Source organism: Sminthopsis crassicaudata, chromosome 5 (genome assembly GCF_048593235.1).
Source record: "Sminthopsis crassicaudata isolate SCR6 chromosome 5, ASM4859323v1, whole genome shotgun sequence".
NCBI lineage: Eukaryota > Metazoa > Chordata > Mammalia > Dasyuromorphia > Dasyuridae > Sminthopsis > Sminthopsis crassicaudata.
In genome coordinates this window covers 167,441,062-167,453,195 of record NC_133621.1, presented here as the reverse complement: position 1 = coordinate 167,453,195, position 12,134 = coordinate 167,441,062, and positions in this window count along the sequence as shown.

Below are 12,134 nucleotides of genomic sequence, written 5' to 3'. Positions count from 1 at the left end.
TGTGATACTCCAGAATACAAAGATTATATTCATCAAATACTTGGTTCTGTACATCTTGAAATAAAACTATAATTTTGGTGGTGGCAGAAATTATGATTATTTGAGAATCATAAAATCTCAGAGTGGAAAGGGTCTTTGTAGATCAGCTAGCTAAAATTATACCTGGTCAGGAATCAGTAAGCATGAATCAGTCAATAAGTATTTATTAAATATTTACTATTTACCAACCTTGTACTATGTTGTGGAGAGACCAGGACAAAAATCTAACAATATCTACTTTCATGGAGTTAATGTTCTATTAAGGCAACATATGCATATGTAAATATGATTTTACTTATATAAGCATATGTATACATATATATTATATATAATAAATATATGTGTGAATATTTATCTATACACTCATATATGTATATATGTGTATTAGATAGATAAGTGGAGAAAACCAAAAATGGACAACATCTGCCCTCAATAAGCTAATATTCTATTGGGGGTATGCATACATACTTAAAAAAAAGATATACAAAGTTATTCTAGAGATAAATGCAAAATATTATTAGGGATCAGGGGAAGCATCATATGAGTAGCATTTGAGTTAGGGAATCTAGGGATTATAAGAATCAAAGCTGAGGAGAAGGCTGTCAGGCATGGAATACCTGTCCCAGTTGTGGAGATACACATGGATTAGAGAGGTAATGTCACATGAGAATAATAATATGACTATTTCAGTTTATACTCCTTTTACAACCTATGCAACAAGTTGATTCCCAGTATTTACTTGAAGAGATCAAGAAGAAAGGTCAATATGTCTTGATGAAACCCTTTTTCTTCTGAGAAGTGCTATCCATTTGGAATCAAGTCAAAATCTGATTCTCTGAATTTCCATTCCTAGTTGTGTCCTATGGAGTTAAAGAGGGAAAATCTAACTCTTCCATATTGCAACCCTTCAAATATTTGAAGATAAGCTATTATGTTCACTCCATTTTTCTCTAGGTTAATATCCCCAATTTATCAACTAATCCTCATGTTATGTGATCTCAAGTCTCTTCACTATTCTACTTGTCCTTCTCTGTATATTCCCCAGGTTATTGCAGTTATCCAGAAATTGTGGAACCCAGGTGAAATATTAAGGGCAGAGGAGATCAAAATTTATGGTCTTAGTTGTTGACAATAAGATTTTATTTTCTTTTTCTCTTTTCAATAATAAATTTTTTCTTTTTAAAAATATATGCAAAAATAGTTTCAACATTCACCCTTGCAAAAGTTTGTGTTCCAATTATTTCTCCCTCCCTTTCTTTCCTTCCTCTCCCATAGAGAACAAATAATGCAAAATTGGTTAAATGTACAATTTTTCTAAACATATTTCCACATTCATCATGATGCACAAGAAAAATGAGATAAAAAGGAGACAAAATGAAAAGAAAATAAAAAAGCAAGCAAATAACAAGTAAAAATATTATGTTGACCCATAGTCTTCTTTCCGGATTTAGATGGCTCTCTCTGTCACAAATGTATTGAAATAGGAGACTTCCGACCAAGATGGCGGCGTGGAGGCAGACAGCTGCTTGAGCTCCTCACTTTCTCTCAGAACTTACTTCATGACAAGCCTCAGACTTAATGCTTGACCCAGAAAGAAACCCACAAATAATTACTAAGAGAAGACATCCTTGAAAGTCGCCAGAAAAGGTCTGTGTTTGCTCGGGGGAGGGTCAATCAGACTGGGCACAGACTGAGGGCAGGCAGCCAGAGCAAGACAGGCAGCTCACATAGCTCAGACCAGAGAGGGAGGGGTAAGATCTCTGCTGTTTCTGTGAAAAGGCTTTTACCCCAGTGTGGATACTCTGTCTTGGCAGCAAGCCAGGAGCAGCGGAGAGGGTGTAAACACTGGAGGTGAAGAATAAAACCCCAGAAAGCCAGCTTCTCTCAGAACCCGGCCACCCCCAACCCCCACCTGGACTGACTCAGCATGTTCTCAGAGCCTCATAGTGCAGACTTAGTACAGTCATCACTGTTCTGTTAGTGGCTCTCTGCTGCCCTACCCCCAGTCTATAGAGGAAGCCCATTAATACCATCCAGCCGCATCCTACGCAAAACAGACCAATTGTTTCTCTTGTCAATTTGTTTTCTTTGATTCCTACTCTGACAAAATGAACAAAAAATTCAAAAGGGCTCTAACCATTGACAGCTTTTGTATGGAGAGAGAGCAACTTCAAACACTGAGGAGACTAAAAACAGGCTATCCCCAGAGGAATCCCCTAAGAGGGATATGAGCTGCTCCTCAATACAAAAGAACCTCATAGAGGAAATCAAAAAGGCTCTTACAAGAGAGCTTGAAGAGAAATGGGAAAAGGAAAGGGAAGCTTGGCAAGGGAGCCTGGAGAAGTCATCCCATGCATTAAAAGACAGAGTGGATAAAGAAATCAAATCATTTAGAAACAAGATTAGTGAGCTGGAAAAGGTAAACAACTCCAAGGAAAACAGGATTAGTGAGCTGGAAAAAGAAAACAGCTCTCTAAAAAATAAAATGGATAAAATGGAAAAAAATTCCATAGAAGATAAAAACTCAATTGGACAATTACAAAGAGATATGAAAAAAGTGAGTGAAGAAAATACATCATTGAAAATTAGACTGGAACAAGTAGAAATGAATGACTCCAACCAAGAGGGAGTCAAGCAAAACCAGAGAAATGAAACATTCGAAAAGAATGTCAAGTACCTTATTAGAAAGACAACAGACCTGGAAAACAGATCCAGGAGAGACAATTTGAGAATAGTCAGACTCCCTGAAAAATGTGAGGAAAAAAAGAGCGTGGACACCATTTTCGAGGAAATTATCAAAGAGAACTGCCCAGATGTTCTGGAAACAGAGGGTAAAATAGACATTGAAAAAAAATTCATCAATCACCTACTGAAAGGGACCCTAAAATCAAAACGCCAAGAAATATAGTGGCCAAATTCAAGAACCATCAGACAAAGGAAAAGATATTGGAAGCTGCTAGAAAAAAGCAAATCAGATATGGAGGATCCACAATTAGGATAACCCAGGATCTAGAAGCGTCCACATTAAAAGAACGAAGGGCCTGGAACATGATATTCCGAAAGGCTAAGGAACTTGGTATGCAGCCAAGAATAACTTACCCAGCAAGAATGAGCATTGTTTTCCAGGGAAGAAGATGGACATTTAACGAAATAAATGAATTCCATCTATTTTTGATGAAAAAACCAGATCTACATAAAATGTTTGATCTTCAAATACAGAACTCAAGAGATTTCTAAAAAGGTAAAAAGAAATCTTGAGAACTATACTTCTGCCAAAAATATATATATATATAAAGAACATATGTACAATTTGTCTTAGAAACTAGAGGTGAAAAGGAAATTATATCATAAAAAAGTGTAAAGTGGTGGTACTACATCTCATGAAGAGGCAAAGGTAACCTATTATATCTGAGAGAAAGAAAGGAGGGAGATGAACATAATTTGTATCAATAGACATATTTGACTTATGGTGAAACTTCTTCCACTTTATTGAAAAGTGAAAGGGACGGAGTAAGCTAAGGGGAAGGGAATACAGAAATTGTGAGGAAAAGGGGTAAAATAAGGGGAGGAATTTTAAGGTGGGGGAGGGATCCTAAAAAGGGAGGGCTGTGAAAAGCAAGTGGTGTTCACAATTTTAATACTGAGTAGGGGGGTAAGAGGGAAGGAAAGGGGAAAAGCATAAGCAGGGGTTAATAGGATGGCAAGCAATGCAGAATTAGCCATTGACAGCTTTTGTATGGAGAGAGAGCAACTTCAAACACTGAGGAGACTAAAAACAGGCTATCCCCAGAGGAATCCCCTAAGAGGGATATGAGCTGCTCCTCAATATAAAAGAACCTCAAAGAGGAAATCAAAAAGGCAAACTGCCTCATAAAGAGGAAGCAGTTAGCAGACTGGATTAAAAGTCAGAATCCTACTCTATGTTGTTTACAGGAAATACATCTGAAACAGGGTGATACATTCAAACTAAAAGTAAAAGGGTGGAGCAGAATCTATTATGCTTCAGGCAAAACCAAAAAAGCAAGACTAGCCATCCTCATCTCAAATCAAGCAAAAACAAAAATTGATCTAATTAAAAGAGATAAGGAAGGGCATTATATCCTGCTAAAGGGCAGCATCAATAATGAAGCATTATCAAAATTAAACATATATGCACCAAGTGGTGCAGCATCTAAATTCTTAAAAGAGAAATTAAGAGAGCTGAAAGAAGAAATAGATAGCAAAACTATAATAGTGGGAGATCTCAACCTTGCACTCTCAGAATTAGATAAATCAAACCACAAAATAAATAAGAAAGAAGTCAAAGAGGTAAAGAGAATACTAGAAAAGTTTGATATGATAGATCTTTGGCGAAAGCTAAATGGAGACAGAAAGGAGTATACTTTCTTCTCAGCAGTTCATGGAAGCTATACAAAAATTGATCATGTACTAGGGCATAAAAACCTCAAAATCAAATGCAGTAAGGCAGAAATAGTAAATGCATCCTTTTCAGACCACAATGCAATCAAAATTACATTTTTAAAAAAGCCCGGGGGAAAATAGACCAAAATATAATTGGAAACTAAATAATCTTATACTAAAGAATGGTTGGGTAAAACAGCAAATCATAGACATAATTAATAACTTCACCCAAGAAAATGACAATAATGAGACATCATACCAAAATGTGTGGGATACAGCCAAAGCAGTAATAAGGGGAAGTTTTATATCTCTACAGGCCTACTTGCATAAAATAGAGAAAGAGAGGGCCAACGAATTGGGCTTACAACTAAAATTGCTAGAAAAGGAACAAATTAAAAACCATTCAAACACAAAATTTGAAATTCAAAACATCAAACGTGAGATTAATAAAATTGAAAGTAAAAAATCTATTAAATTAATTAATAAAATTAAGAGTTGGTTCTATGAAAAAACCAACAAAATAGACAAATCCTTAGTAAACCTGATTTAAAAAAGGAAAGAGAAAAAGCAAATTGTTAGTCTTGAAAATGAAAAGGTTGAACTCATCACTAATGAAGAGGAAATTAGAACAATAGTTAGGAGCTACTTTGCTCAAATTTATGCCGATAAATTTGATAACTTAAATGAAATGGAAGAGTAACTTCAAAAATATAGCTTGCCCAGATTAACAGAGGAAGAAGTAAGTAGTCTAAATAGTGCCATCTCAGAAAAAGAAATAGACCAAGCTATTAACCAACTTCCTAAGAAAAAGTCCCCAGGACCAGATGGATTTACATGTGAATTCTACCAAACATTTAAAGAACAACTAACTCCAATGCTATGTAAACTATTTTTAAAAATAGGGATTGAAGGAGTCCTACCAAATTCCTTCTATGACACAGACATGATACTGATACCTAAACCAGGTGGATCGAAAACTGAGAAAGAAAACTATAGACCAATTTCCTTAATGAATATTGATGCTAAAATCTTAAATAAGATATTAGCAAATAGACTTCAGAAAATCATCCCCAGGATAATACACTAAGACCAAGTGGGATTTATACCAGGAATGCAGGGCTGGTTTAATATTAGGAAAAATATTAGTATAATTGACCATATTAATAATCAAATTAATAAAAACCATATGATCATCTCAATAGATGCAGAAAAGGCATTTGATAAAATCCAACATCCATTCCTACTAAAAACGCTTGAGAGTATAGGAATAAATGGACTATTCCTTAAAATAATAAGGAGCATATATTTAAAACCTTCAGTAAACATCATATGTAATGGCAATAAACTGGAACCTATCTCTATAAGATCAGGATTGAAACAAGGTTGCCACTATCACCATTACTTTTCAATATAGTACTAGAAACTCTAGCCTTGGCAATAAGAACCGAGAAAGAGATTCAAGGAATCAGAGTAGGAAATGAGAAAATCCAATTATCACTTTTCGCAGATGACATGATGGTATACTTAGAGAACCCCAAAGACTCTGCTAAAAAAGCTTTTAGAAATAATTCAGAATTTTAGCTAAGTTGCAGGATACAAAATAAATCCATATAAATCCTCAGCATTTTTATACATTACCAACACACTCCAACAGCAAGAGATACAAAGAGAAATTCCATTCAAAATAATGGTAGATTGTATAAAATATTTGGGAATATATCTACCAAAGGAGAGTCAGGAATTATATGAGCAAAATTACAAAACACTTGCCACAAAAATAAAGTCAGATTTAAATAATTGGAAAGACATTCAGTGCTCTTAGATAGGCCGAGTGAATATAATTAAGATGACAATACTCCCTAAACTAATCTATTTATTTAGTGCTATACCAATCAGACTTCCAAGAAACTATTTTAATAACCTAGAAAAAACAACAACAGAATTCATATGGAACAACAAAAGGTCTAGAATTTCAAGGGAAGTAATGAAAAAAAATTAAATGAAGGTGGTCTATCTGTACCGGATCTAGAACTGTATTATAAAGCAACAGTCACCAAAACCATTTGGTATTGGCTAAGAAATAGACTAGTTGATCAGTGGCATAGGTTAGGTTCACAGGGCAAATAGTGAAAAAAAATAGCAATCTAGTGTTTGACAAACCCAAAGATCCCAAATTTTGCGATAAGAATTCATTATTTGACAAAAACTGCAGGGAAAACTGGAAATTAGTATGGCAGAAACTAGGCATGGACCCACATTTAACACCACATACTAAGATTAGATCAAAACGGGTCCAAGATTTAGGCATAAAGAACGAAATCATAAATAAATTGGAGGAACATGGGATGGTTTACCTCTCAGACTTGTGGAGGAGGAAGGAGTTTTTGTCCAAGGGAGAATTAGAGACCATTATTGATCACAAAATAGAACATTTTGATTACACCAAATTAAAAAGTTTCTGCACAAACAAAACTAATGCCAACAAGATTTGAAGGGAAGTAACAAATTGGGAAAAAAATTTTACAGTTAAAGGTTCTGATAAAGGCCTCATCTCCAAAATATACAGAGAATTGACTTTAATTTATAAGAAATCAAGCCATTCTCCAATTGATAAATGGTCAAAATATATGAACAAACAATTTTCAGATGATGAAATTAAAACTATTTCCACTCATATGAAAGTGTTCCAAATCACTATTGATTAGAGAAATGCAAATTAAGACAACTCTGAGATATCATTACACACCTGTCAGATTGGCTAAGATGACAGGAACAAATAACGATGTATGTTGGAGTGGCTGTGGGAAAAACTGGGACACTGATGCATTGTTGGTGGAGTTGTGAAAGAATCCAACCATTCTGGAGAGCAATCTGGAATTATGCCCAAAAAGTTATCAAAATGTGCATACCCTTTGACCCAGCCATACTACTACTAGGCTTATATCCCTAGGAAATACTAAAGAAGAGAAAGGGACCTGTATGTGCCAAAATGTTTGTGGCAGCCCTTTTCATAGTGGCTAGAAGCTGGAAGATGAATGGATGTCCATCAATTGGAGAATGGTTGGGTAAATTATGGTATATGAATGTTATGGAATATTACCGTTCTGTAAGAAGTGACCAAGAGGAGGAATACAGAGAGGCTTGGAGAGACTTACATGAACTGATGCTAAGTGAAACGAGCAGAACCAGAAGATCATTATACACTTCAACAATGATACTGTGTGAGGATGTAGTCTGATGGAAGTGGATATCTTCAACATAGAGAAGAGCTAATTAAATTCCAATTGATCAATGATGGACAAAATCAGTTACATCCATTAAAGGAACACTGGGAAATGAGTGTAAACTGTTATTTTTACCTTCTGCATCCACTTCTTCCTGTGCAACAAGAAATTCGGTTCTACACACATATATTGTATCTAGAATATATTGTAATATATTTAACATGTGTAAGAGTGCCTGCCATCTGGGGGAAGGGATTGGGGGAGGAAGGGAAGAAATCTGAACAGAAGTAAGTGCTAGGGATAATGTTGTAAAAAATTACCCATGCATATGTACTGTCAAAAAAATTATAATTATAAAATAAAAAAAATTAAATTAAAAAAAATTATTAAATGATCTGAGAAGTGTGAAAAAAAATGTATTGAAATGGGCCTAAATCACTTCATTGTTGCAAAGAGCTGTGTCCATCAGAATTGATCATTGTATAAGATTATTATTGCTGTGTATGATGTTCTCTTGGTTCTACATATTTCACTTAGCATTACTTGTAAGTTTCTTTAGCTCTTTCTAAAATCAGCCTACTGATCCTTACTTATAGAACAAAAATATTCCATTACATTTATATACAATAACTTACTTATTCAGCCATTCCTCAACTGAATTGACAACCACTCAATTTCCAGTTTCTTGCTATTCCAAAAATAAACATTTTTGTACATGTGAGTTCTCTCTTTTTGATGTTCCCTTTGGGATACAGACCCAGTAAAGACGCTGCTAGATTAAAAGGTATGCACAGTTTGATAGCCATTTAACCACTATGGTTTTCTTAACTTTTTTCCTTAACTTTTTGGGGCACAAAAAATGTAAAGTTGTTGATTTCATGTGAGATTTACAAAGTCAATTAATGGAACATAAAGTTTAACATCTACACTCGTGAAATCCCTCCATGATGATTGAGTCAATAGAAAATTCAGGAACTACTGAAGGACAGATTCAACCAGCCCCAAGTAACAGCTGATGGATAAAGAATTATAGGATTTTAACATGTATTGGTCAAGCTGTCGGGGGGGAGAAAGAGGGGAAAAATTAGAACAAAAGGTTTGGCAATTGTTAATACTGTAAAATTACCCATGCATATATCTGGTAAATAAAAACTATAATAAAAAAATTACAGGATTTGCATGAAGTGTGTTTTAAGCATAAAGTATTGCTTTTGAACTCATTATTTGAAATGCATTAGGGAGAGATTTTGGAAACTAGTGTGCAGTGATTTCCCGAATTTGTAAGGAGATTGGAGAAAAGACACCATTCCTTGTTTCTTTGCAGATGTGAGATATGATGCATGTGGGATCTTGCATAATGAAGTCAGATTTTTTTCAACATTGGCTATATTGGCAGAACTGTTTTTCCCCCTTTTTTCATATTTTTATTATAAAGGGTGTCTATCTAGGAGAAATAAGAAAGTAGACTATATTAGGAAATGTAAGTAATGGTGAGTATAATGTATTAGTAAATGAGGATAATGTAGAAAATGTATAAAAATATAAACAATATCACAATGGGTTATTTTATCCAATATACACAGGTCTCCTAAACTTTGGATTTTAGGTCTTTCACGATAGCCAAAGTGTTGTGGGAAAAATATTTTTCATTGCATAACTTCCTCATCAGGAGTCATTTTGATCAAGGCTGTGAATTTGAGAACAAGCTATTTAGGGGGAAAAAAAAGTTTGTCTTCATGTTAAACAAGATATTTTATATATGTTAATGTCTTCAAGGAGAACCCTAGCCTACAATACTTTAATAGAACATACGAAGTCAGCATGCAAATCTAAAATTTACTGGAAGTACATTTTATGACATGTCTATATATCATATAATTAAGCAAATCTAAAATTTACTGGAAGCACATTTATGACATGTCTATACATCATATGATTGATAAGAATTCAATTTGTACAAATCTTAGTCAAGAAACTAATTTCCAGAGATTGTATTTTTTTTTTACTAAGAAGAAAGTGTAATACACATTTTTTCCTTCTTTTTCCCCCTTCATTCATTATCCCTCCCTTGTGGTATCATTTAGAGACTGTTGTTTCCAATTACCCTTTACCTTTACTCTAAAAGAATCAGCCTTAGATAATTTTAAAAAGTCTATCTAGTTGCTTAAATTCAGATACTTGGCAGACAAATAGCAGGAAACTGGGTTGTTTTCATCAAGGTCCTAGTCCCATGAGTATTACATAAGTAGATAAAAGCCCACCTCAGTTTAACAGGGCATAAAGTTTTGAGCCTGTCCCAACCCTAATTATGTAGACCTGCTAGGTTTAACATATCTGCCTGCAAAGAAGAGGTTCCACAATGAAGCTCTACTTTTTGGGCACTTTGTGCTATAATTTGGAGCAAATTATATTTCTTGACAAAACAGAGATTACTAGATCTCAGAATAAGGCTTAGAAGAGAAATATATTTTTCTGTAGCAAGGGGATAAAAATGACTAACATATTACAGAATATATAAAGAACTAGAAGAAGTGTGGCAACTAGGAATATCTTGTGGAAACTCATTATTTAGAGTTGTAGTAGGAAATATACTACAAAAATAATTTGTTTTTTTTAATTTAAAATACTTTTATTATAATAACTTTTTAAAGGAACTTTTATTTATTCATGTATTTGTTTCATTGTATTCATTTCATTTGTTTAAAGGGAGAAGAGGATGAGAACAGAACTGCTAGGCTAGCATGACTGCTTTCCTGTTTGTGGACTTTTTTTATTGAATCTTTTTAGCAGGGATAATTCTTCACCATTGACCCTTGCAAAACCCTGTGTTCCAATTTCCCCTCCCCTTCCCCCACTCCCTACTTCAGAGGATAAGCACTCCAATATATGTCAAACATGGTAAAAATACATGTAAATCTGATAGAGGAGCTCAAATGTATACAATTATCTTGCTATACAAGAAAAATCAGATGAAAAAAAACCAAATGAGAAAGAAAATAAATTCAAGCAAACAACAACAAAAGAAGTGAAAATATTATGTTGTGATTGTCATTCATTTCCCACAGTCCTCTCTCTGGGTGTAGATGGCTTTCATCATCATAACATCACTGGAAATAGTTTGAATCATCTCATTGTTGAAGAGAGTGCCACGTCCATCAGAATTGGTCATCGTATAATCTTGAAGTTGCTAAGTATAATAATCTCCTGGTTCTGCTTATTTTGCTTAGTCTCAGTTTATGTAAGTCTCTCCAGGCCTCTCTGAAATCTGCCGATCATTTCTTATAGAACAATAATATAAGGAATAATTAAGGGGAAAAAACACAATCTAATGGAAGTGCATGACTATAGATTATTGATAACATACAAATCTGGAGAAAAACAATTTATTTGCTGATGAGTGTTGTGACTATTTTATTTGGTCTATATATTAAAACTGTTGAAGGACCAAGATATTTATCCTACAGAAAAAAAGACTTAAAGAAGTACATTTATTAATAAATATTTCAAAGTCTTTAAAATACTATCTCATAAAAAAGAAAATCTTGTTGTTTTCCCTATTCACATAGACTACAACTAGATGCAGAAAAAATTAGCTAGATATTTGATAACTTTTAGCTTTACGTAAATTTCTGAAAATTAGAATTTTCCAAAAGAGCAATTAATTTTGGTGGGAAATAATGTGCTCTTTGGAGTCTTGATAATCACATTGCTGATAAAAATAAAAATAAAATTCTTACTCAGGAATGGGTTGACCTTTTCTAACTCAGAATAAAGTCTCCATATCAATTTTTATCATTTCTAAACCATGCCACTAATACTCCAGTGACCTTCTTTAATTCCCTTCTACCACAACCCAGATTTGGTGCTTTGGTCCTTGGGCTCTGGTGGTGGAAAAATGGTTATGTACATGGAGTTCTAGTGATCAAATTTTTATCCTATCTTGGCCAAACATTATCAAATCAATGTGGTCATATACCATACATAATACACATACTAGATCTCTTTTATGAATTCTTTTCTTCCATTATAATATAAGTTCCTTAAAGGACTCTGATTAGTTGTATTTGTCTCCCCAGAATTTAGTACAGTGGCTGGTATGTAATTAATGGTTAATAAATACTTTTTTTCATTTTTTTTCTTTATTCAACACTAAAACTATCTCATTCTGATTCTATGGAAATTGAGTCTCTTTGGATATGTAGTTATAATAAATGAGTGAATTTATAGGAAAATTAATGTTAATCTCCTTTGTACAATTATTATTCTCTTGAAAGCAAGAAAATTTATTATACTTTGTTTTATTTCTTTTTTCTTGAAATTAAGTGCATTTTTTAATTTTGAAAAACATTTTTCTAAAAAATCACATTGCTTACTTTATTTTATTTAAGTCCATTTGGCAGTTATCTCAATCAAAATAAAAAGAAACAATCTCTTTTAATTGAATATAATTAGAAAAATAAGACTAAATTT